General features: G+C 40.3%; 1 protein-coding gene and 1 pseudogene across 1 annotated transcript in view; one reads left to right on the top strand and one right to left on the bottom strand.

Annotated features, from left to right (window-relative positions):
• The window catches only part of OPHN1 (oligophrenin 1), a 293,249-nt gene that overhangs the window by 11,521 nt on the left and 253,814 nt on the right, over positions 1-27,914 (top strand). The window lies entirely within an intron of this gene.
• LOC118636369 lies at positions 23,879-27,019 on the bottom strand (annotated as a pseudogene).

Raw genomic sequence — 27,914 nt, forward strand, 5'->3', positions numbered from 1 at the left:
AGGAAAATGACTCATTAGGTGAATTGGGATCCTTAAAAAGATCAAAAGCTGACTTCTTATTCTTAATCATGGAGACCAGAAGGCAGTAGGTTTATACATTCAAGATGCTTGAAAGAAAATGAATGTCAACCAAGAATTCCATATTCATTAAAACTATCATTCAAAAATAAAGGAGAAATTAATACACCCTTAGAGAAATAAAAAACAAAAACAGAATTTGTCATTAGCAGACCTGCCCTACAAGAAATACTAATGAGAGTCCTTCAGAATGAAATGAAAGAGTGATGGATGGTAACTAAAATCTGCACAAAATATTAGGAACACCAGTAAATGTAACTACATAAATAGACATAAAAGACAGTATAACTGTCTTTTAAAAAATATGTTTTTATTTATTTTTTAGTGAGAGAGGAAAGGAGAGATAGAAACATCAATGAGAGAGAAACATCGGTTGGCCGCATCCTGCATTTTCCCCACTGGGGATGAAGCCTGCAACGCAGGCATGTGCCCTGACTTGGAATCAAACCGGGACCTTTCAGTCCATGGGACAATGCTTAATCTACTGAGCATGCTGGCTGGGCTGTCTTTTTCTTCTTCTTCATATTTTTTTTTATTTTTTAGTTACTCCTTTCTTTCTTATTTAAATGACAAATGCATAATGCAGTATTTATAAAACTGTTGATGAGTTTATGATATATAAAGATGCAAAATATATAACAATATAGCATAAATGAAGGGTTGGGAAACAATGATATTGGAGCAGCATTTCTGTATGTTTTCTAAATTAAGTTCAATTAAGCTGAATTAGATTTTTTTTTAAAAAGTCAAGTCCCTGGCAGAAATCTAAGTGCCTCGATTGTTTTAAGTTAAGATGGTAATTGTAATCTCGGGGTCAGTCACTAAGAAAATAACTAATATATATAGTAAAAGAAAAAAAACCGAGGGTATTAACATAGTACATTAGGTAATAGCTATTTAACACCAAAGAAGATTGTGATGGAGGAATATAGAAAAAATATAGGACATATAGAAAACAAAGTAAATGGCAGACATAAGTCTTACCTTATCAGTAATTATATTAAATGTGAATAGAAGCCCTGGCCAGTTTGGCTCAGCAGTTAGATCATGGGCCTGCAGACCAATGAGTCTTGGGTTTCTTTCCAGTCAAGGGCATGGACATTGGTTGCGGTTCATCCCCGGCCCCGGCTGGGCTTGTTTGGGAGGCAATCAATCAATGTGTCTCTCTCACGTTGATGTTTTTCCCTTTCTCTCTCCTCCCCTCTCTCCTTCCCTCCCTCCCTTCCTCCCTCCCTTCCACTCTACCTCTGAAGATAAATGGAAAAATATCCTCGGGTAAGGATTTTTAAAAAATCTGAGTGGAATACACACAGCCATAGAAATGTAGATATTAGCAAAAAGATAAATTGATAAAAATGGATAAACTGATGGAAATATATACTGTTTTTGAGAGACATTTTTGACTCAAAGACACAAATAGGTTGAAAGTAAAAGGAGAAATATATCCAGCAAACAGTAAGCAAAGAGAGTTAGGATGGCTATACTAATATCAGACAAAATAGACATCAAGACAAAATTTCAATGGTATACAAAGAAAAACATTTTATAATGGTGAAATAGTCAATATAGCAGGAAGGTTTAAAATAATAAATATGTACCTAACAACAGAGCCCCAAAATACATGAAGCAAAGTGGACAGAATTGGAGGGAGGAATGGATAATCTAATAAAAATTAGGGATTTTAATATTCCACTTTCAATAATGGATAGACTAGCTAGAGATCAACAAAGAAATAGAAGACTTGAACAACACTATGAAGCAACACGATCTTTTACGGACATCTGTAGAACACTTGACACCAGTAGCAGAATACCCATTCTTCTCAATTGCACATGGGACACTATTCAGGATAGACCCTCTGCTAGGACTCAAAACATGTCTGAATGTGTTTATTCACACCAAGTGTGTTCTGTAGCCACAGCGAAATAAAATTACAAATCAACAACAGAATGATAGTTCACAACAGAAGGCAGTTCACAAATAGAGAGTGGGGCAAAAGTAGGTTGACAGCTGTTTATAAAGAAAATAATACAGTAGTTAATACATAATAACACAAGCATAAACTGTGTTTTGTGTATTCACAACTGTAAACCTACTCTTGTTCCACTATGTATGTGGAAATTAAATATGCTCCTAAGTTACCAGTGAGTCAAAGAAGAAATCACAAGAGAAATTAGAAGACACTTTGCAATGAATGAAAATGAAAACACAGCATGCCAAAACTTATGGGATGCAGCAAAAGCAGTGCTTAGGGGAACATTTATAGCTTGAAACACCTGTACTAGAAAAGAAGAAACATCACAATTCAATAACCTAACCTTCCACATTAAGAAATTAGAAAAAGGTCTGGCTCGTGTGGCTCAGTGGTTGAGCATCAACCCATGCACCAAGAGGCCTCTGGTTCGATTCCCAGTCAGGGCACATGCCCAGGTTGTGGGCCTGATCCTCAGTGGGGGGCATGCAGGAGGCGGCAAATTGATGTTCTCTCTCATTGATGTTTCTATCTCTCCCTCTCTTTCTAAAATCAATAAAGAAAAAATATTAAAAAATAAAAAGAAATTAGAAAAAGAAGACTAAATTAATCTCAAAGCAAGTAGAAGGAAATAAATGATAAAGATTCGAGTGGAATTAAATGAGGTAAAGGATAGGGAAACCACAGAGAATATATATATATTTTTAAAAAGTGAGTTTTTAAAAAGATAACATTGAGAAATCATTAACTAGACTAACAGAGACAAAAGAGAGAAGTCTCAAATTATTATAAGCAGGAATGATGGCGGGGTTATTACTACCAACATTACAAAAATAAAAGAATAAAAGGGAATACTATGACTAACTTTATACCAGTAAATTTAGATAAAATGGACAAATTTCTAGGAAGACACAAACTACACAAATTCACTCCTCAATAAATGGAAAATCTGTATAGACCTGTAACAAGTAAAGGTATTGAAATAATAATCAAAATACTGTCTACAAAGAAAAGCCCAGGCCTAGATGGCTTCACTGGTGAATAATCTTCAAAAGTTTTAAAGAAAAATTAGTACACATACTTAGCAAACTCTTCCAAAGATTAGAAGAGGAAAGAATACTTCTTAACACATTCTCAGAGGCCAGTAGTATTCTGACACCAAAATCAAAGACATCACAAGAAAAGAAAACTCTAGATCAAATTTCCTGAAGAGTATAGATCCATAAATCCTCAACAAAATGCTAGAAAACCAAATCCAGCAACACAGAAAACAGATTATACACCATATCTAAGTGGAATTTATTCCAGGAATGCAGTTAGTTTGACATTTCAAAATTAATCAATGTAATAATATAAAAAATTAAAATAAGAGAAAACCAATATTGTTATTATAATAGATGCCAACACTTAAAAAAAGTCTACTACCTTATTTTGCTAAAAACACTAAACAAATTAGATCTATTATGTTTGTTCCTGTGTTGGGCTGGGGGAGACGGTCAGGATGTGTTGTGACTGCTAATGGGTATGGGATTTCTTTCGGGGGTCGTGAAAATTTTATACAATTAGATTGTGATGATAGTTGCACAACGCTGTGAGTATACTAAAATCCACTTTATTATACACTTTAATGAGTGAATTTTATGGTATGTGAGTTTTATATCAAAGCCATTTTTTTAAATGATTGTGCTTGGAGACACAGAGGTGCTTGGCTTACATCAGATTTCTTGATTTTCCATTCTAAGGCTCTTAATACATTGTGCTCTAAATCGGGTACCTTACATTAAAACTGTCTGGCCCTGGCAGAGTTGCTCAGTTGGTTGGGCATAGTCCTGTGAACCAAAAAGTTGCAGATTCTATTCCCGGTCAGGACACATACCTAGGTTGTGGGTTCAATTCTCCAGTTGGGGTGTGTATGGGAGGCAACCCATCGATGTTTCTCTCTCTCTCTCTCATCAGCAAAAACGATATCCTTGGGTGCGGCTGAACAAAAACTGCCTGGATGTTCTTTATTGGGGCCGAGGGTGCTTTTGTTTGACATGACCGGGTTGGCTGCTAAGAATCATGTCAGCGGAAAGTTTCCTTTTATTCCCTCACCTGTACCCTCATGGCTGGGATCAGATGCCGTCCGTGTTGAGCCATCTAGCCCCCAATTAATCAGGGTCTGGTTGTATTTTCTTTCCTTTGTCATAGAAGAATGGCAATGCATCTTGGTGGTGTGACACCTGTCGTCTTTGTCCCCTGCCCCAAGAGCCTACACCAGCTGGTTGGGCAGTTCCCCTCGTCTCTGCTCATCTGTTGATTTTTTTTACAGCAAATGCAGCTGCCTCTCCCTGTAGCCATAGTGTATATTGGGAAATGTGCGGCATTACTAAAGGGTGACAAGCCCCCCCATATTATTTTTATTCTAAGGCAGTATGGAATTTCTCACAAGTGGCAAGCAGTCGGCCCAGCACTATAGTACCATATTAGGAACTTCAAGGCAGTTCTTTGCAAAAGGTTTTCATTAAGCACTTCCCAGAAGCAAGAGGGCCACATTTCAGCTTCCAACTCTCTTTTCAGAGCCAGACTGTCGTGGAAAAGCCTCTTCCCGTGATTGGAAAAATATGTATTATGTATGTGGTGGTGGACAGCTGGAGACTAATCCTGAATTCATCCATCCTGAATTTATTAGGTGGGGGGAGGAGGCTGGGTAACACGCCGTCGAGGTGTTTTATAGCTGTCCCTCACAGCTTTTGTTTAGAACAGCAAAAATAAAATGGAAAAGAAAATTGTAAAGAGAATGTCCCCACTACCATCATCATCACGCTGAAATTCTCTTGCTCTTAACCTGGGAAATCTTGATATCTCTCCATATTTGGTTCACGTGGAGAGATTTGTCTCGTAGATTCCTTGCCCAATGTTCAGGGCTTATGGGAATGCTTATTCTGCTGTGGTACCAAATGGGAAAGCAAGGGGTACCAGTGTACTGATTGGCAACAGCTTAGCCAGGGATTGTATAGCTGCACTGGCAGAATGAACGGGGAAGGAAAGCTGAGCGTTCTTGGCATTTTTTTGTTTGCTTTTTCCTTTGTGAAAAGCAGATGCAACATCTTGCTGGAAATGGATGCACAGAGTTCCAAGGGCCCTGAAGAGAACATTTAATTTTACTCTTTCATATTTCAGATGGGGAAACAAACCTAAGAGTGCATCGTCCTTGCCCAAGGTCACAGAGCCAGTAATCACAGTCTGTACCGAAACCAAATCATCAGGGCTGTCCGCAATGTCACTGTGCATCACAAAAACAGTCTCTACCCTCCACCAACCTCTTTCTGTGGAGCCTGTGATTTTTTTTTTTTTTCAGAATCACCTTCAGCTTGTGGAAGAAAAGAATTGTTTCCTTGTTCCTACTGCCTGCCAAGAATTTGCCCCTCCATGTTGGCCTGAAAGAGCCAAGTGTTCCCCAGACCTGCGGGACTGGAGCAGGGCAAGGCGCAGGGAGTCGGAATTGACTGCTGTACCTTTTCTGGATGACGCTTGTTCAGCAGCAGCTCGATGAACTAGAAGATTAAGAGACGGCTCTGCTATAAGAGACCCTTCCCCAGATATGTGGCATTTTGAGAGTCCAGTTATGAGGGAGAAGCAACTCTGATACAAATTGGGTTGGGTTTAGGTCTGGTCCCAGTCGTGCTGTGCAACAGGAAGGGTGAACTTGTGGCTATGATGTCACTCAGGCTGACCGATTACCTGGCTGTGGATATAAATAGAGACATGGGCATGAGCTAACATTTGCAAAGCCCTTCATGGTATGCAAGACACTTTCACATATATTGTATACCTTAATCTGGGACAGAAAGTATTGTAATCTCCATTTTATGCACGAGGAAATGCTTAGGGAGCTGAAGTACTTTATTATTTTTTTTAAGTCCTCACCTGAGGATATTTTTTCCATTAAATTTTTTTTTTCAGAGAATGGAAGGGAGGGAGGAAGGGAGAGAGGGACTAAGAGAGAGAGAAACATTGATGTGAGAGAGACACATCGATTGGTTGCCTCCCACACACACCCCAATGAGGCAAGGGACTAAACCTGCAACCCAGGTACATGTCCTTGACCAGGAATCGAACCTGAGACCCTCTGGTGTACGGGCTGACACTCTAAGCGCTGAACCACACCATCCAGGGCTCAAGCTGAAGTCCTTTCGAACTGCTACTCAGTAGCAGAGCTAAGACTTAGATTTTCTGCGTATTCTTTCCACTGTTCCACGTTGCTTTTGTTCTGATGGAGGAGAATACACGTGCTGTTCAGAGGAACAGGTAGTTCAGAAGGGAAAGTATGAACAGGAGACCTGGGGACTCTGTAGAAACGGGAGCAGCTACCATTACACATGCGCACGGGAAGTGGGCATTAGGACAGGGTGGGAGCTGGCAGGGCCGATAGACCAGAGCTCGCGGTAGTTTCCTGTGTCATCCACCACACGGTGCTGTGACGGCCGCTGCGGAGAAGACAGTCCAGACCAAGGCAGAGGTCTTTAAAGGAGAATTCTCTGATGCCAACGGAGGAAAACTGGGGAAGCCTCATACTGGTGATGGGGGAGGGGGTGACCCTGGGCCTTTTTCACTACCTCTTTCAGATGGGAAATAAACTGAAACACTAAATTAGTCAATAAGGAGGAAAACAGGGGCGTCTTTTCATCGGCCACTTGATTGTCTATTCTAGAAGTTTCATAGGTGGTGGAGACATGATTTAGCCCAGGTTATCTGTGAACAGCGAGTTTGGGGGCTAATAACGCATCTTGTTTGCAACCGGTTTTATCTTTAGATGGAGATGTGTTCACATTGATGTCATACATAATAATGCTCATCAAATAATGAAAGGACCGTATCTTTCTTAGCATTTTTTAGTTCGCCAAACAGTTTGGCCTATGACCTCTTTTTGATCTTTACAACAACCCTGGGAGCGAATCGGGCAGGGTATATCAGTGTTCCTCTTACGCAGGTGAAGTAACCAAGGGCAGATAATGGCTCTCAGTTTTACAGCTCAGGAAATGGAAATCCAGAGAAGTTCAGTGATTTGCTCAGTTACTGAGCTAGTGTGTGGAAAACTGGGGTCTAAACCCAGATCTTCGGGCTCCTGAGGGCTCGACATTTCCTATTGTATTCTCATGTAATCTCTGTAGAAGGGGGTCAGTGATTAGGCCTTGCAGGGGGGGTTCAGGAAGTCTGTGTCTCTGGGCTTTTATTGCTGGTCCCTGGCATGTTCATTACCTGATGACGCCTGATGTCTGTCCCAGCTGTGGCTGGGCTTTGTCCTCAGCTCTCTCCTGCTCCTTGAGCCTGGCCTCCCAACTCCATCTCCTTATGTTGCTCACTCTGTGGAACCCGATTATTCACTTTCCTGTGTTGCCTGTTGACAGCTGCTATCTCCTCCCCGACTCCCTGCCCCAGACCCTAGGAAGCCCTCTCAGGGACCTTGCCTCCCTGCACTTTGTTTTTAGGCTTAGCCCCCTGTTCCTGCTCTGATGAGTCACTTGCCACCCTCCAAATTGTGATTGAAAGTCTTTTGGATCCTCTCATGCTACACGTTAGGTAGCCCATTCGAAAGAGCTCATAAATCAGGTGTGCTGTGGTGAGATTTAGGACCGATCCTTTGCCTCTCTCTTACTCCCCTGCCTTTAATCAGTTTCTGCTCCCCGGGCAATATGGAGATAATTTGTCATGGTTCTGGGGCAGAGCCCAGTATACTGATGGCCCTAGCCCAGGTCTGGCATTATTGCCATAGCTATTGCTGTTCTTTTTTTCAGGTTGGACAAGTCCAGCAGGACCCGGCTGATTGACACATTGAACCGGCCGCTGGGCAAAGGAAGCACTTGCTTGGCAAGTGTCCTCTCCAGGGGAAATTTTTTTTTTCCGGTAGTGGTCTCACTCCCAAGGAGTTAGTAGCCCCTTTTAGAACTGGCTTTCCAAAAGTGTGGCCCTCCAGGAGCATCTGGGGCTGCTGAAGTCTACTGACCAGTTGTGGCTTTGCTGTTTCCTGTGGAATACTCGCTGAGATTCTGCATCAGGCAGCAGTTAATAACATGATGTTTAATGAAAAACATGTGTCTTCCATGGACACATCAGGGAAGATAGGTCTCCATTGGACTAGCTAAGAGCTTTATTTTTGAAATTTATTTTAAATTTTTCTTCAGTTATTTTTTCACCTGAGGATATTTTTCCATTGATTTTTCAGATAGAGTTGTAAGGAGTGAGGTAGGGAGAGAGAGAGGGAGAAAGAGAGAAACATTGATGTGAGAGAGACACATCAATTGGTTGCCTCCTGCATGACTCCGACCGGGGCACAGGAATTGAACCTGCAACTCTTTGGTCTGCAGGCTGATGCTTCAACTGCTGAGCCAAACCGGCCAGGGCTAAGATTTTTATTTTCTGATGGTGACAGATAGAGGTAAGTAGAATAGATATTTGCAGGCATTGTTTACTTAGAAGTGCCTTATAGCCTCTATCTTTGAGAATAACTGATTGAGGCAAACTTTATAGCCTTGAATCTTGATTTTTGCTCCTTCTTGGGTGTCCTGGGCAGAAGAGAGAAGGGATAAGGAGTAGTAACTTTATTTCTCAAAGAGATCTCCTTGCTCTATTTGCCGTAAAGCAAGGGTCCTATGACCCATGGACCAAATCCTGCACACCACCTGTTTTCGTAAATAATGTTTGTTGTTGGAAATAACATTTTACCAGGGCATAGTCATGCCTACTTGTTTACATATTGTCTATGGCCAATTTTGGTGCTAAAATGGCAGAGTGGAGTAATTCTGACGGAACAGCCCTCAAAGACTAAAATAGGCTGTGCAATATTAATTGGCTATTGTTGAGTAGGGCCTGGCATTGAGTTCCTTGAGTATTCATTGGACCTTCTTGTTTTCCTCCAGCTTCAGCTGGGTTTGTGCAGAGAGGTATGCAAGGAAGTGGTTTTGGAAATAGCCTTCTTCCTCATACCTAATGAAGACTTCGAATCCATACGGTGCAACTCAGTGTTTTTCTGTTTGAATGGGCACAGTCTTCATTATCAGTGATGTATCCCTAGTGCCTAGTACAGGGCCTGACACAACCCTGGCTCTGGTCTCAGGAAGCTGACTTTTCCAGTGACCAATCAGAAACACCATTTCTCTAGTGCAAATATTTCTCTCTCTTTGATTGCATTTTGGCATATGGTCATGAACCCAGTCCCTCTTTCTCATTGTAGACAGTCATCGGGATATTTTACAAAGCCCCTGCATGGTTGGCATGCATCTTCTGGTTTTGAACTTTGAATTGGTGTGGTACAACTCAGTCATACATAAGTAATCTATGGCTCTGCTGGAAGGGAAACCCAGGATTTCTGATAGATTACTTTTTATAAGATAACAGGAGCCTTTTTCTTTCCTTGACAGATTTGGGAAATTAAAGAGGCCAGACAGGAGTTCCCTTTACAGTTAACAGTGATGTAATATACCAAGTAGTGAAGGCAATGGGGCAGGAACCACAGAAGTCACAACAGGGCCCATTGCCCAGTCAGGCTTTCTCCAGCTTGTCAGACAGTATTTCACTGAGGTCAAAGAAATGAAATGTTAAGAACAGGAGTCCCGCTCAACTCCCCTGGTTCTTATTTATTCCTTGTCATTGATCACAGTGATGCTGGTATTTTGATAGGATTATTTTGGAGTGATTTAACAGGAATTTTAAAAGCGTGGCAGTTGCTAGATGCAATTTCCTATTATTTGTGGTATCTTGCCTAAAGTGGAACAGTCTGGTCTCTAAAATCCAGTTTTAGAGAATAACCAGAAGTTCCTCTATGTAAGTGGGGCAAAGAAAATCAGAATGATAGTGTCAGAAGGAGTCTGGGAAGCCATGGAGGCAGCTCCTCTGTTTTCCTGCCACCTGAATCAGCCAATACTGAGAGTGAGAGAGAATGAAATTCGATTGTTGCCCTGGGCAGTGGTTCCCATCATTAACTTCTGTCCTTCTGGGAGCACTGGGAACTAGTTTGTCAGGGAAATAACGCTTTTGGACCACAGAGCTTTAATTAAGTCTTCTATTTAAAATAAAAAAAAATCTCACCTAAAGGGCACTTAGGACTAAAGTAGTTAAAAATATAGTCTTGGTTGGAGTTATGTTACTGAGCTTAGGTTTCAGCATGTTCTCTATCTAGGAAATCAAGCCACTCAGCAAGGAAGGGCATGGCGAGGCTTAGTGCAGTAGCATGACGTTGTCAGAGTGACAGTACTGGCATTGCAGGCACGCAGACCTGGGTTCGAATTCCACATCTGCCGCTGACTAGTTAAATGGCATTCACAAAACACCTGCCTCTTAGTCTCAGTTTCCTCAGCTGAGTGGAGGAAAGTAATACTAACCGTGGTCACTGAGTATATTCGTGAAATGAGATATTTACAAATGACATCCTCTTAATAAATGTTAGTCTCTGCTTAGTATAACGTGAGAAACCATCTATGGCAATGCATGTGCCATCAATAAACTTAAACTGTAGTCATTGACAACTTGATCGGAGTTGGGATGTGGATCATTCCTTGAGAAGTGAAGAATTTTACAAAGAGAAAAGCAGAGGAATGTGAGCCGTATTGCTTTCAGCCCTGCAGACACTCCAGTGAGAGGATGTAAGAGCAAGTTCGCCCACTCTTTGGGAGAACGTATTTGCCAATGATACATCAGATAAGGAAGATAAACAATCCAATTAAAAAACTGGCAGAGGACCTGAATAGACACTTCTCCAAATAGTACCTATAGATGGCCAAGAGACAGATGAAGAAATGCTCAACATCACTAATCATCAGAGAGATGCAAATTAAAACAATCATGAGGTATCACCTCACACCTGTCAGAATGGCTGCCATCAACAAATCATCAAACAACAAGTGTTGGCGAGGGTGTGGAGAAAATGGGGACTCAAGCACACTGCTGGTGGGAATGCAGACTGGTACAGCCACTATGGTGTTACCTCAAAAAATTAAAAATTTGACTGCCATTTGATCCCACTTCTGGGAATATATCCTAGGAATTCAAAACACCAATCAGAAAGAATATATGTATCAATATGTTCACAGCAGCAGGATATTTTCTCATTGATTTTCAGATACAGTGGGAAGGAGAGAGAGAGAGAGAGAGAGAGAGAGAGAGAGAGAGAGAGAGAGAGAGAGATCAAAGTGAGAGAAACACATCAATTGGTTGCCTCCCAGGCAACCTTGACCAGGGCTGGGGACCAAACTACAACCCAGGTACATGCCCTTGACTGGTATCGAACCCATGTCTCTTTGGTCCTTGGGCTTTTGCTCTAACCTCTGAGCCAAACCAGCCAGGGCAATAGCAACACTATTTAAATAACTAAGATCCGGAAACAGCCTAAGTGCCCATAAGTAGATGAGTGGATAAAAAAGCTGTGGTACTCTCTGGCCGGTTTGGCTCAGCGGTTAGAGCATCAGCCTGTGGTCCAGAGAGACCCGGGTTTGGTTCCCGCTAAGGGCACGTACCTCGGTTGCAGTTTGTCCCCGGCCCTGGTTGGTCGTGCGGGTGGCCGCCACTTGATGTGTCCCTTTCACATCGATGTTTCCTTCTCTCTCTCTCTTCCTCTCTTTCCCTCCCACTCTATCTGAACAAAAAATGGAAAAATGTCCTCGAGTGAGGATAAAAAAAAAAGCTGTGGTACATATACATAATGGAGTACTATGCAGCTGTAAGAAAGAAAGGTCTCTTATCCTTTGAGATGACATGGAGCGACCTGGAAAGTAGTATACTGAGTGAAATAAGCCAGTCAGAGGAAGACAAATATCACATGATCTCACTTATTTGTGGAATATAAGGAATAAAATAAACTGATGAACAAAACAGACCCAGAGACACGGAAGTAACGATCAGACTGACAAACCTCAGAGGGAAGGGAGTGGGGGTGGGAAGAGATAAACCAAAGAACATGTATGCCTATATGCACAACCAATGGACAGAGACAGCAATTCCATCAAGGCAGGGGTGGGGCGGGAGCAGGGAGGAGGGAGTCAATGAGGGAAAAAGGAGGGACATTTGTAATACTTAAAAAAATAAAGGTAAATCTAAAAAAAAAGTTTACTCAAAAAGAAGGTGCCTGGGTGTGCCTGGCCTTGGCATCCTTGAGCGGGATGCATCTTTGCTGTGGCTCTAACGGCACTAAGAACAGGAACACTCTTTGTGTTAGGTCAGAGTGCCTAACACAGAGCCTGGCCCTTCGTATTCTCTAAGTATTTTATTTGAATGAATAATAGGATCCTATTTTACAGCAGACAGATTGAGACACAGAACAGGTAAATGGTTTATCCAAGGATTAACACAGAGACGGCGGGCTTACCTATAATGGGAGCTGGTCTCCTGCCTTGGTTTCTTTCCTTTTTTTTTTTTTTTTGAAAAGAGAAAAGTCAAGGGTCTTTATTCATTTGTAGTGAAAATATAAATTTTGATGAGCAAGTTTTTCTAATTTAAAGGAAAAATATGAACATCAATCCACAATTTTCATTCACTTGCTACAAACACTAGATTATATAGCACAGTTGAAAATGAAGCATCTTATGTGGCTAAAATATTCAAATATTTTGTTTTGTATAAATTTCCCAGACCAAACGTTAATTTGATCCTTTCGATTTGATTGGTTTCAATAGTATGACATACACATTTTATCCCTTCTAAAAATGTTTTTCCACAGCCATAAAGTTAGATGAGGTATTGCATTATAATTAAAATGGAAAATGAGTTTAATGTACATTTATACAACTCTTAAGTCTTACTTTCTGAAGAGTATTTTAAATAATAGTTATTCTGGCTTCTCTCCAGTACAAACTTGAGAAGTCTGATTTAAGACCTCTTCATTGAATATATTGGGAAGAAATCAATTATACCATCCCTTTCAATGAAAAAAAAAAAGTCTCAAATTCTGAAATTACATATGCTTTAGGACTCATAAATATGATTAAATGATGATTTCTCCTTTAATACTTTTTAAGAGTTTGACAAATCTGTTTCAATTCCTGAATTGGGTCATGTCTGTAACTTTGGAGAGCCTCCATCTTCCCATCCCTTTCTCTAGTCCTTCTGAGATGTGAAGTAGCAATCCCTTGGAAAGCCCAAATTTTTCTTAAAAATAAGTGTTTAGCTTGGCTCATGGGGCTCAGTTGGTTGAGCATTGTCCCATGCACCAGGAGGTCATGGGTTTGATTCCTGGTCAGGACGCATGGTTGGGTTGCAGGCCCAATCCCCAGTAGAGGCCATGCGGGAGGCAGCTGATCGATGTTTCTCTGTCTTCGATGTCTCTATCTCTCACTCCCTCTCCCTTCCTCTCTCTGAAATCAATAAAAAACATATTTTAAACATAAAAAATAAATGTTTAATAGTCTGCTTTAGATTATCCTCACCTTCCTTACTACTCTTTATTGTTCTAACATTCTTTAACTTGTAACCAGCTATCCGACTGAACTGGGCTAGATCTCTTAACAATGTTCAGGTCTTACTTACATGTTTTACTTTTTATACATCACATTTCTCAAATAATAAGCAGTGGGTTTTAGAATAATTCCTTCTTTTCACTTAGGACGTGCGAAATGTAGTTGGGAGAAAACATTTTGGAGCACAAGCCTATAGATTAAATTAGGGACTTCGATAAATACTATAGACATCAATAGTTTATTGTTTGTTTAGTCCTAACACCATTCTAAATGGAAACAGGAAGAATACTTTCCACCTGAAACAAACTAGACTCTACCAGCATATAGTGCTTAACACATTACAGAAATAAAGATGGAAAGCCATTGTCGTCTATACCTGCTAAAGCCGAGATGGTCAAGGCAGTTTGGTTGCAGTGGTGTCATAAGGATAGAATGCTACCATCAAAAATAAAAGTCAGCAGCCCTGCCCATGTGGCTCAGTGATGGCGCATAGACCCATGCACCAAGAGGTCCCCGGTTTGATTCCCAGTCAGGGCACATGACCAGGTTGTGGGCCTGATCCCCAGTGGGGGGGGGTGCAGGAGGCGGCCAATCAATGTTCTCTCTCATCGATGTTTCTCTCTCTCTCTCTCCCTCTCCCTTCCTCTCTCTCTAAAATCAACAAAGAAAAAAATTTTTAATTAAAATCAGCAAATAACAGTAATGGTAGATGAATATTTTTACTCTGGTTCACTGAAAAGGGGACAAAATGTTAAAAGCCCACAGTGCTGTAGGTGAACCATCACCATGAACACTTCATGTGATGTTTTAACGTTTCATTCATGGTATGTAAAGACTGAAGATGAATGGTTCTTTGCTCTAATTTTCTATTACACTTAACATTTGCCATTACTTCTGGTAGCAAACTGGTTTCACATTATGAAAACTGCTCTTTAGTAAACTAGCAAATGATACACATATTTTATTTTTCATGTACTGGGCAAGATAAGTAAAATGAAATCCCCCCCCCCCTTTTTTTCCTTTGAATGAGGTCTTTTATGTTTGAGGAAAAGTCTTATACTATTGCATATATTTGGGGGACATGGCTATCTAAGAGTTTCCATTTTGGGGGGCTTAAGGATTTTTCTTTTTTCTATTTAAAACACTTTTCACACTTTCTGATGTATAGTAGTTGAAGTTTTCATCAGAAAATTAATTTAGAGTTTTGAAGCCTTTATTCAAACTACTTTTAATGAGTGGTTTATTGTCAGTGTTTTTTTTTATAGCATAGTTTTCCTTTATTCTTTTATTTCTTTCTTCTCATTTCGTATGGATGAAATTTCCAACCCAGGATATTGCCCTGCTACTCATGAAAACTGTTCTGACAGCAAACATTCTGTCCTGGTTTCTTAACACAGATCCTTTCCTTTCCAGCCCATTTCCCTCTTGCCTCATGCATATTCTGCAGCATAATGTAGAGCGACTTCCTTCCCTCTTACCAGCTGGCGATTCGCTTCTACCTAAATTAGGACAGTAGGCTAAAAATGCAATGAGAGTGCCATATGGCAAATCAAAGTACAGTGTTTTATCTGGGATTTCATAGTTGTTGAAAATACAACAAATAATAAGGACCCCTTTTATGTATGTTTTATCAGAGTTGAGGGTGAACAAAGGGGCCAAGGTGGGGATGTAAGGAAGAATCAGTGGTCGTGGCGTGGGTTTTATAGGCAGATAGTGTTGGCTTGGAAGAAAACACAGTAACAGTGATGTGCAGGTGTGGGTGTAGAGGGTATGTCTCAATCTATAGCCCTGAATCCTTGAATCTTCCCACGCAAGCACTTGGCACTGATTAACTCAAAATCGGTTGTTCTGATAGCCAAAGCCACAGGGCTGGCTTAATGCACATTAATGGATCTGTGTGTAGAAATTCTGCCCCCGACTATACAGATATCCTCTGTCTCTAGAAAGCTGGCTTCTTGTTGAACTTTACACTGTGCCCCAGTTGTTGCAGAAGTAATTTAGAAACCTCAGAAGAAATACACAAACAGGGTCTATTACACACTGTGCCTGCACAAGTTGGAGAAGAAGAATTTCACATAGACGGCAGGCTGTTTGGCTGGTTCGTCTTTCCTCTCCCTGTGCTTCCTGTCTGGCTTTGAGTCACTGCAGCAGTTCCTTATGACTGTAGGGAGCCTTGGCCAAGGTGGGGATGGGACCCAGGAATTCTGATTCTTGACCTGACATCTGGACTATCTCCTTCAGATGCCTCTGGAGCTTGTATAAACAAGGAAATGCTTCAAAAGATTAATACTGAAATAATAACATCAACACTTGCACATGAAAAGTCAGCCTTAGTTGCTCAGTTGCTTTCTTCCCCTTTCAGGCCCCAAGTGCACAGCTCAGATGGGCTTTATAAATCTGCTGCCTCTTCCTCCACCCTCCGGATGAGGTCAGGAAAGAGATATGTTTAATAGTCTGAGAAAGAATTTAAAAATTATTTTTAGTTGTGGTAAGATATATACGTGACATACAATTTACCATTGTCACCATTTTTTTTAATCCTCACTCGACATTTTTCCATTTTTTGTTCAGATACAGTGGGAGGGAAGGAGAGAGAGAGAGAGAGAGAGAGAGAGAGAGAGAGAGAGAGATCGACGTGAAAGGGCCACATCGAGTAGTCGCCACCCGCACAACCCAACCAGGGCCGGGGACAAACTGCAACCGAGGTACATGCCCTTAGCGGGAACCGAACCCGGGTCTCTCTGGACCGCAGGCCGATGCTCTAACCGCTGAGCCAAACTGGCCAGGGCCATTGTCACCATTTTTAATGTAGAGCTTAGTGATATTAAATGCATTCACATTGTTATACAACAATCCATCTATCTCCAGAAACCATTTCATCTTTTTTTAAATTTAAATAATTAATTTATTTATTTTTGTTACAGATGTTTCTCCTTTTTCCCCCACTGATATCCCCCTCTCTCCCCACCCTGTCCCCAGCTTTGTTGTCTATGTCCATTGTTCATGCACACATGCATATAAGTTCTGTGGTTTATCTCTCCCCCACCACCCCCTCTTCTGGGGATTGTCAGTCTGTACCCCACTTCCACGTCTCCGCCCTGGGCAAGGGCCATTCTACTTTCTGTCTCTCTGAATTTGACAGTACCTCATGTAATGGAATTATACAGTATTTGACTTTTTTTCCCCTCTTTATTCTTACTTTTTATTCTTTATTTTTTGTCTTTATTCTCACCTGAGGATATTTTTCCATTGCTTTTTAGATAGAATGGAAGGGAGGGAGGTAGAGAGAGACAGAGAGAGAGAGAGAGAGAGAGAGAGAGAGAGAGAAAGAGAGAGAGAGAGAGAGAGAAACATCGATGTGAGAGAGACACATCCATTGGTTGCTTCCCACATGACCTGGACTCAGGCCAGAGAGTGAACCTGCAACAGAGGTCCATGTCCTTGACCTGGAATCGAACTTATGACTCTTGGGTCCGCAGGCTGATGCTCTAACTGCTGAGCCAAACCGGCCAGAGTACAGTGTTCATCTTTTATTACAGTCAGCATAATGTTCTCAAGGTTCACCCAAGTGGTGCTACATTTTTTAAACCCATTCATCAGTCTATTGACTCTTGGGTTGCTTCCAACTGTTTACAATGAAATAATTAATTAATTAATCATTGAGGTATAATGGACATATAACATGATATTATTTTGGATATACAACATAATGACTCAGTATTTGTATGCATTGTGAAATGATCACCACAGTAAGTCTAGACATCATCTGTCATCATACATAGTTACAAACATTTTTTCTTTTAAGATTTACTCAGCAACTTTCAGATATGCAACAAAGTATTATTAACTATAGTCACCATGCTGTGCATTATATTCCCATGACTTATTTATTTTATAACTGTAAGTTTGTAGCTCTCGATCCCCCCATATCCCATTTTGCCCACCCCCCTAGCAACCAACAATCTGTTCTCTGTATCTATGAACTTGGTTTGTTTGCTCATTCGTTATGATTTCTTAGATTCCACGTGTATGTGAGATCATATGGTATTTGTCTTTCTCTGGTCTGACTTATTTCACTTAGCATAATGTCCTCGAGGTCTATGTTATTAAAGATGGCAAGATTTCATTCTTTTTTATTGCTGAATAGTATACCATTGTATATGTATGTGTATGTACATCTATGTATATATATATGTATGTACATATCATATCTTTTTTATCCATTCATCCATCGATGAAGACGACTTAAGTTGTTTCCATATCTTGACTTTTCTAAATAATGATGCAATGAACATAGTGGTGCAGATATCTTTTCAAATTAGTATTTTCATGTCTTTTAGATAAATACACAGAAGTGGAATTACTGGATCATATGGTAGTTCTATTTTTTAAAATTTAGGAACCTCCATACTGTTTTCTGGAGTGGCGGTGTCAATTTACATTTCCACCTACAGTGCATGAGGGTTCCCTTTTCTTCACATCTTCCCCGACACTTGGTTCTTGTCTCTTTGATGACAGACATTCTAACAGGTGTGAGGTAATATCTCATTGTGGTTTTGATGTGCATTTTCCTGATGATCAGTGATGTTGAGCACCTTTTCATGTACCTATTGGGCATCTGTGACTTCTTTTGAAAAAAGTCTATTCAAATCCTCTGCCCAGTTTTTAATCTGATTTTTTTTTTTTTTTTTTTTGCTATTGAGTTGTATGAGTTCTTTATTTTGAATATTAACCTCTTATCAGATATATGATTTGCAACTATTTTCTCCCATTTAGTACGTTACCTTTTCATTTTGTTGATGGTTTCCTTTGCCATGAATAAGCTTTTTAGTTTGATGTAGTCCCACTTGTTTATTCTTACCTTTGCTTCTGGAGTCAGATCCAAAATATTGCTAAGACCAATATCAAGGAGCTTACTAACACCTATGTTTTCTAGGAGTTTTATGGTTTCAGGTCTTACATTCAATTCTTTAATTCATTTTGAGTTCATTTTTGTGTGTGGTGTAAGGTAGTGGTCTAGGTTCATTCTTTTGCATGTGGCTGTCCAGTTTTTCCAACTCCATTTATTGAAGAGAGTGTATTTTCCCCATTGTATATTCTTGCCTTATTTGTTGTATATTAATTGAAAATTAACACGTGTGGGTTTGTTTCTGGGCTCTATTCTGTTTCATTGATCCATGTGCCTGTTTTTATGCCCATACTATACTGTTTGGCTTACTATAGCTTTGTAATATAGTTTGATATTAGCTTTTTCTTCTTTCGCAAGATTGCTTTGGTTCTTTGGGATCTTATGTAGTTCTATACAAATGTTAGGATTGTTTATTCTATTTCTCTGAAAAATGCCATTGGTATTTTGATGGGGATTGCATTGAATATGTACATTGTTTTAGGTGGTATGGATATTTTAACAACATTATTTCTTCTAATCCATGAACATGGAATATCTTCCCATTTACTTGTGACTTCAGTTTCTTTCATGTGTCATATAATTTTCAGTGTATAGGTCTTCTACCTCTTGGTTAAATTTGTTCCTAGGTTTAAAAATTTTTTTTCCCTCTTTCTGATAGTTCTTTTTTAGTGTATGGAAACGGAACAGATTTTTATACATCAATTTTATGTCTTGAAACTTTATTGAATTAATTTATTAGTTTTAACAGTTCTTTTAGTAGAGTCTTTAGGGCATTTTATATATAAATTCATGTTATCTGTAAATAGTGACTTCTTCCTTTCTAATTCGGATGCCTGCTCTTCCTTCCTTCCTTCCTTCCTTCCTTCCTTCCTTCCTTCCTTCCTTCCTTCCTTCCTTCCTTCCTTCCTTCCTTCCTTCCCTCCTTCCTTCCTTTCTTTCTTTTTTCCCAATTGGTCTGGCTAGTACTTCCAATACTATCTGGAATAAAAGTGGTGAGAGTGGGCATCCTCTTCTTGTTTCTGATCTCAGAGGAAAAGCTTTTAGCTTTTCACTGTTGCGTATGATGTTAACTGTGGGCTTGTCATATGTGACCTTCATTATATTGAGTGACATTCCTCCTAATACTCAGTTTGTTGAAAGTTTTTATCATTAAGGAACGTTGAATTTTGTCAAATGCTCTTGTCGTCTTTTGAGATGATCATATGATTTTTAACCTTCGTTTTGTTAATTTGGTGTATCATGTTGACTGATTTATAGATGTTGGTATATGATCCTTTTTAATGCGTTGTTGATTATGGCTTGATAATATTTTGTTGAGGATTATTGCATCTTTGTTCATCAGTGATATTGGCCTATGATTGTCTGGTTTTTGGATCAAAGTAATGCTGCCCTCATAAAGTGAGTTTAGAAGTGTTCTCTCCTCTTCAATTTTTTTTGGAAGAGTTTGAGAAGGATTAGTATTAATTCCTCTTTGAATGTTCGGTAGAATTCACCAGTGATAATGTCTGGTCCTGAACTTTTGTTTCTTGGGAGGTTTTTGATCAGTGATTCATTCTCCTTACTAGTAATCAGTTTATTCAGATTTTCTATTTCTTTATGATTTTGTCTTGAAAGATTGTATGTTTCTAGGAATTTATCCATTTCTTTTACGTTTTCCCATTTGTTGGTGTATGATTGCTCATAGTGCTTTCTTATGATTCTTTGTATTTCTGTGATATCAGTAGTAATGTCTCCTTTCATTTCTGATTTTATTTTAGCCCTCTCTTTTTCTTGGTGAGTTTAGCAAAGGTTTGTCAATTTAATTAATCTTTCTTTAAAAAAAAAAAAAAAAAGCCTTGTTTCTTTTCTATTGACTTTTAATTCTATTATATTTATTTCCACTTTGATATTTTTAATTTTCTCCCTAATACTAACTTTGGGCTTTGTTTAATCTTCTTTTTGTAGCTTTTTGGGGTGTAAGATAGATTGTTTATTTGAGATTTTTCATATTTCTTGAGGTCGTCATGCTTCCTTATGAACTTCCCTCTTAGAACAGCTCCCATTTTACAGATGGAAATACTGAGGCTTAAGTTGCCATCAATGCAGTCTGTTCATATAAGTGGTAGAGTAGTGGATTTAAATCTTGTCATTTTACTCTAAAGCTTTTGTTTTGTCTACATCTTCCACATGGGTATCATCATTATGCTTTGCATTTTAGAACAGTTCTGCAAAGGTGGTAGGGCATTTATGCATCATTACCCCCATTTTACCATCTGAGGAAATTAAATTGAAAGATGCCATGTGACTTGCCCAGGCATCTTTCAATTACATGATGGTGTACTCAGGTCTACTGATTTCTAGACCATTAATTATTTAAAAAAATAGTTTACTTTGACATATTTTTAAACCTACAGGGAAGTTTCAAAAATAGTACAAAGAACTTCAGGATATCCTTCACTCAGATTCAGATTGTTAACATTTTGCTACTTTAGCCTTATTCTGTCCCTGAATATTTACATATTATTTTATTTTCTGAACCATCTGAGAGTAATTGCATACATCATGACCTTTTCCCTTGGATCCTTCAGTGTGTATTTCCCAATAACAAGGATATTTATTACATACCCATAGTTCACCTATGAAAATCAGGACATTTAACACTGATATAAAATTATTATCTAATCTAAAGTCCATATTCAGATTTCTCTAATTTTCCTACAAATATCTTTTATGGCTATTTGTTTTCTGGTCCAATAACCAGTCTGGGAGTCTGAATTGTATTTAGATATCATTGGATCAATACTCTTTATATAATATCTTACTGCTTTCCTTAGCCCACCATGTCCTAAATGTTTAGGAAAAATTGCTTGGATAAAAGATGTACATAAAATGAATTAAATGACAAAAATTGGAATGTGGACACTCTTTCTTTTGCACTCACCTCAGGTTGCTTGCTCCCTCTGTGAGACCTTATGTAACACCCAAACCTGATGAAGTCTATAGAGATCACTTATTCTGCAGCAGCTTCTGCCTCCCACAAGGTAGAGATCTGGGCCCCTCCCAGCTCTTCAGCTGACATCTGGGAAACCCCAAGTGTGCACAGGTTTGATCTCAGCTGTAATACGGTAGAGAAGAAAGAAAATATTCTGAGAGACTGTAATGAATGGAATAGGGGGATAGATGAATGAAATAGGTACAAGCAAATATTGTACCTTTATGTAGGACTTTATTATTTCAAAGAAAATAATATGCATCAGTTTTGTGATGATGTTTGCATTTCATACCAATTCTCTGAAACAGGTAGGGTTGTTGTCATTAATCCTGTAGTACAGATAAGAAGCTAAATGACTTCCCTATACAGTAAAGCTGAGACTTCAATCCAGGTCTTCTGACTCTGTATTCAGTATCTCATTTCCTTTTTTATTACTCTCATATTTGTGTTATCCTGGTCCTTAGACGCAATTGTGACATTTCTCCTTTATATTTAATTAGTTAATTAAATTTATTAATTTAACATTGCTTAATAACATTACATAATTTTCAAGTGTATAAGATTATAATTCAAAATCTGTATACTCTATTGTGTGGTGACCATCTGCAGTCTAGTTCCCTCCTATTACCATGTATTTCACCCTCTTCATCCTCCCCCTACCTCCTTTACTCTCTGGTAACCACCATTCCATTGTTGGTATCTTTGAGTTTGTTTTTGTTTGTTTTGTTAGTTTGTTTGCTACTTTTTGTGTTATATTCCACATATGAGTGAAATCATATGGTTCTTGTCTTTTTCACTTAGCATAATACTCTCAATATCCATCAATGTTGTTGCATATGGCAATATTTTATCTTCTTTATGGCTGAGTAGTAACCCATTGTATCTATGTACCGTGTCTTCTTTATCCAGTCCTCTATCGAAGGACACTTAGGCTGTTTCCATGTCTTGGCTAATATAAATAATACCCTTCTCTTTTAGAATTTTTATTGAACCTGTAAGATACAGCTGTCCCCTTTTCTCAAGGACTGCCTCATCCATCAAGCAGTATGTCTGGTACAGTGCCTGACTTCTTGGACTTCAGAATGCAGCCTCAGTTCAGACTCATTACTGCTCTCTTGCCTTGTTCTCTTGAGCCTGGGATCGCACACAGGGCACACACAAGGAAGCAGCCAGCTGGCACAGCTCTGTGAATCTCTATGGCAGTAGGTCAGCGATAGGAAATTTTCCTTTTTAGAGTTGAACAGCACAATTGAGCTTTGATTTAGTTGCTGAACACTGAGTCCACGCCCTTAGATTTCTGCAGCTTGAAAGCAGATACCATTTCAACATCAACACCTCCAAAAAGAACATACGCCTGCACACATGTGCAAAGATTGCTGATCTGTAGGGAAGAGCGACAGTTCCAAAGAAATGATTTTATATTTCAGTTGTAATGAACACCACCCTTCTCTCTAGGAAGGCTCTCTACCAGGAGTTTTGTCTCCCTGATCTGAGTGTTTTAGATTTGGTTTTCAGTTTATTTTGTACCCTTAAATCTTTCATAAGGATCATCTCGGTATTCTCTTCTGCTACAGATAAAGGCATGTGACACTGGTTCTATATCTGGGCTCTGAGGATGGTAGTGTGACCTCTTCTAAGACAGACTCCTGAAGCCACATGTTTCTTTTTTATTGTTTTTTAAATTTTTTTCTTTATTGATTTTTTTTTTTTTTTAGAGAGAGAGAGGAAGGGAGAGAGAGATAGAAACATTGATGAGAGAGAACATCGATTGGCCGCCTCCTGCATGCCCCTCACTGGGGATCGGGCCACAGCCTGGGCATGTGCCCTGACCAGGAATGGAACCAGTGACCTCTTGGTGCAGGGGTCGATGCTCAACTACTGAGCCACACCGGCCGGGCAAAGCCACATATTTCTGAATGAACAGTGTCCTACTGGAGTCAGCAGACTTGTAACATTTGGCATCTGTGCTCCTCTTCCTATTCAGCACACAGTGACAGTTGGCAGCTGGGGCTGTATCTTCATTCCCTGTCTTTGGCATTGTTTCCTTCATCACCTCACCTCACCCACCTGTAATTTAGTGCTGTCTTGTTCAAGTTCCAGTCTTCTAGGACACTATCATTCTTTCTAAGCAGGCTATCAAAGTGTTGAATCTTGACTACAAGCATTCCTGTATAATTATAATTCTCCAGTAGAAGTTTTATGGAAACAGGACCCCCACCCCCACCCCGGATTTTATACGTTAATGTGTGAGTATGTGCCAATGTACGTTTTTCTCAGGGAGCAAGTCCATAGTGTTCAATCGATTCCCAGATTTTAACAACTACTGGGCACATGTGGCACCAATCTTGGCCCTTTCTCTTATGAAAATGTGGGGAATAATTTACAAACTTGATCTTGTAAACACTCTTGAATATCTTATCAGGGCTGATTTATTTATTTTTAGTAGAAATATACAAGTTTATTATTAAAGTCACATGTTATGGGAATGATCTGTCCAAAGTGAAAAAAAATCCAATACTCACTTATTTTTGTGTGTGCTGGTTATGAAAAAATGGCTACTGTCGTTTCATGACATGGTTTTTAATGGAAATCTCAGTATGCAGGTGAAAAACAACTCTGTGGTTTCTTAGAATAATCCAGTCCCCTTCCGATCTTAATCATCCATCCATTGTGGAACCTAATTTCTTGGTCATGTATTGAGGAAGAATATTCTAATGCTAACAGCGCTCTGTGATTCCCAAGCGACTCTTTGATTTCTTTCAGGCCACTAATGTTGCTCTTTCCCCTTACCTTCATCCAGAGACGTGAGAAGACGAATCATTTTTACTTTACATGGTCTCTTAATAACCACCTCTCAAAATCAAAGAAAGTTATACAGCTGATGAATATGTCTAATATTAGGATCTCCTATCCAAAGTTCTGTAATTGTATCATTAAGGTATTCTTGAAAAAGTGACTCATGACTTAATCCTGTTGCATTTTCCTCTCTTTTAATTTGCTTGTGATATTTTCCATCTTCTTCTTTTTTTAATATATGTTTTTATTGATTTTAGAGAGAGAGGAAGAGAGAGGGAGAGAGAGTAACACAGATGTGAGAAAGAAACGTGGATCGGCTGCCTCCTGCACACCCCCTACTGGAAATGGAGCCCACAACCCGGGCATGTGCCCGGATCGGGAATCAAACCTGTGACCTCTTGGTGCCCAGGACTGAGCTCAACCAACTGAGCCACACCAGCCAGGGCAATCTTCTTTTTCTTTTTTTTTTTTTTTTTTTTATTTTTTCCACATCTTTATTGTTGGATGTAAAATGTATTACAGATGTTCCACAGTTTTCCCCCATTGACCCCCTCCTCCCCACTCCCGCCCCCCTCCCACCTTTTCCCATACTATTGTCCGTGTCCATTGGTTATGCATATAAGTTCTTTGGTTTATTTCTTCCCACCCCCCTAACCCCTTTCTCTTTGAGGTTTGTCAGTCTAGCAATGAATTTGTGCTTCTTAATCCCTTCACCTTTTTCATCCATTCCCCCAACCCCTTTCCCAACTGGCAACCAACAAAATATTCTCTGTATCTATGAGAATGTTCCTGTTCTTCCTGTTCATTTTGTTTGTAGATTCCATTGTTGATAGATATGTATTCTTGCCATTTTGTTTGTTCCTACATTTTATCTTTTTCTTTAAAAAGACCCTTCATCATTTCATATAATAACGGTTTGGTAGTGATGAACTCCTTTAACTTTTTCTTGTCTGGGAAAGTTTTTATATGTCCATCGATTCTAAATGACAGCTTTGCAGGATAGAGTAATTTTGGTTGTAGGTTCTTGGTTTTCATCACTCTGAATATTTCTTGCCACTCCCTTCTGGCCTGCAAAGTTTCTTTTGAGAAATCAGCTGACAGCCTAATGGGAACTCCCTTGTAGGTAACTAGCTGCCTTTCTCTTGCTGCTTTTAGGATTCTCTCTTTGTCTTGAACCTTTTGCATTTTGATGATGATGTGTCTTGGTGTGGGCCTCTTGGGGTTCATCTTGTTTGGGACTCTCTGTGCTTCCTGGACTTGTATGTCTGTTTCCTTCACCAAGTTAGGAAAGTTTTCTGCCATTATTGTTTCAAACAGGTTTTCGATTTCTTGTTCTCTCTCTTCTCCTTCCGGCACCCCCAAGATGCGAATGTTGGCACGCTTGAAGTTGTCCCAGAGGCTCCTTACACTATCCTCATTTTTTTGGATTCTTTTTTCTTTTTGCTGTTCTGGTTGGGCGTTTTTTGCTTCCTTATATTCCAAATCGATGGTTTGCTCCTTGGATTTACGTACTCTATTATTGAAGCTATGTAAATTATTCTTTATTTCAGTTAAGCCTCCTTCGTTTCTAACTGTGCAGCGATCGTTTCTGACTGGTACTTTTTTATGCTCTTGAGGCCCTCACTGAGTTCATTGAGCATCCTTATAAGCAGTATTTTGAACTCAGCATCTGTTAGGTTGCTTATCTCCATTTCGCTTAGTTCTTTTCTTGGGGTTTTGTTCTGTTCTTTCATTTGGGACCTGTTTCTTTGTCTCCTCATTTTGCTGCCTCCCTGTGTTTGTTTCTGTGTATTACTTAATGAGAGGTATGGGGCTCGCTGAGACCCAATGCTGCTCGTTTGAAAGAATTTAGGAAAAACCTGAAGCAGGATCCAAGACAGGCCAATCCTATGGTTAAGCAAGTAGCAACAGCTTGGGTGGGCCTGAAAGTTGGGTGGGGCGGGGCCTCAGGGAGTCAGCAGGGCGGGGCTACCAGTGTGAGCCAGGTTGCTGGAGTCCCAGATATGGCGACTGTCTGCCGCCCCAGGGAAGGGCTCACCAAAGGAACAAAGGCCTCTGACAGCAAGTTTGTCCCCGAGAAAGCCCCCTCTCCAGCCCTCGCTCCAGTGCCAAACAGCTCAGTTCCTCCCTGTATTTCTCTGGTGCCCCTGGAGCTGCCTCCCCTCCGAGCTTAGAGGGAGAGAGTCCGACCAGTCTGTGCGCGGGCCCTTTAGGGAGCTGCCTGTGGCTCCAGCCAGGTCAGCTTCCCTGAGCCTCAGTTTCTGCTGGTTTTTCCAGCCAGAAGTTATGGGGACTTCTCTTCCTGGCACTGGAAACCTGAGCGGGGCACCTGGTGTGGGACAGGGACCCCTCAGTCCTCAGGAAGGACCTTCCCAGCCTCGGGAGCCTCCTGATTTTTATCCGCCACACTTGGGTGTGGGACCAGCCCGTCGCGCCGCCGCCGTGCCGCTGCCGCCACCCCTCGCGCCGCCGCCCCTCCTACCAGTCTGGATGTAGCTGCCTTTTTTTTAAATTCCGTAGTTGTAGGACTTCCATTCAGCTTGATTTCAGGCGGTTTTGGATGATGGTTGTTCTGTAGTTTTGTTGTAACTTGGATGTGGTTGTGGGAGAATCTTCTTTTTCTTGATCCGAGTATTTCTTTATGTTTTCTGCTCTATCCATGTAGCCAGAACATTTTTTTTTCTGAGATTACATGTCTTTGTATCATCCTTGGTGCCTTTTAAGAACCTGCCCGTGCAGGTCAGTCCCCTCCTGGTAGCACACCAGCGTCTGCTGCTTCTGGACTCAGGATCTAGCTCCACCACCAACTTGAGCATAGTGGCTGCAGCTACGCTCTCAGAATCCAGCCCCTGCCCAGATTTCGCCATAAATCTGGAAATTCCTCTCCGCCTCAAACCCAGCCAGAGTTAGATGGGTCTGCCACGCTTCGGGGAGTGATCCAGGGCTGACTTCTTTGCTTTCTTGCTGTTGGTGTAGCACTGTCTATAACTCTTCCTGGGCTTTGCAGAGAACAGATCACGAGGCCTGTCAACATAAGGTATGCAACAGGATTTATTTACATCTGGGGTTTAATGATATGATTTACACTGACATTTAGTCATCATTTACTTTGTTTTGAGTCAAAACCCAGCTAAGCATTTTCCCCACATCCTGCTGACTTCCTTATTTTGGTTCATGGTATCCCCAGCCTGCCAGTTGGCCAGACTTGAAACTTCAAAGACAGCTTTTTTTTTTTTTTCTTGTTTCTCTCTCTCTTTCTCTCTCTCTCTCTTTCTTTCTTTCTTTCTTTCTTTCTTTCTTTCTTTCTTTCTTTCTTTCTTTCTTTCTTCTTTCTCTCTCTCTCTCTCTCTCTGTCTCTCTCTCTCTCGTTCTTCCTCCCTTCTTCCCTGTCTCTCTCTCTCCCCTTCCTTTCTTTCCTTCTCCCATGACCCTCATATCCAATAAATGGCCAAATCTGGTAGGCCAATCTCCAGCAGTGTCTTTGCATTCATTCCTCTCCACCTTCCTCTCCCCCTTCCCCCGCCGCATTTCAAGTCCTTGTTACTTTTTTGACTTCAAGTAATTTTTTATTTTTCAATTACAGTTGACATATGATATTATATTAGTTGCAGGTGTACAGCCCAGTGAGTAGACATTGCATAACTTATGAAGTGGTCACCCCCTTGTTACTTTTTGCCCAAGCCAAAATGGGTCCCCAGGTGTTTAGCTCTTTCTTCTTTAGTTCATCCTCTGCTGATACCAGATGAACTGTTCCAGATCAAA

Source organism: Molossus molossus, unplaced genomic scaffold, assembly GCF_014108415.1.
Source record: "Molossus molossus isolate mMolMol1 unplaced genomic scaffold, mMolMol1.p scaffold_m16_p_2, whole genome shotgun sequence".
NCBI classification, from domain to species: Eukaryota; Metazoa; Chordata; class Mammalia; order Chiroptera; family Molossidae; genus Molossus; species Molossus molossus.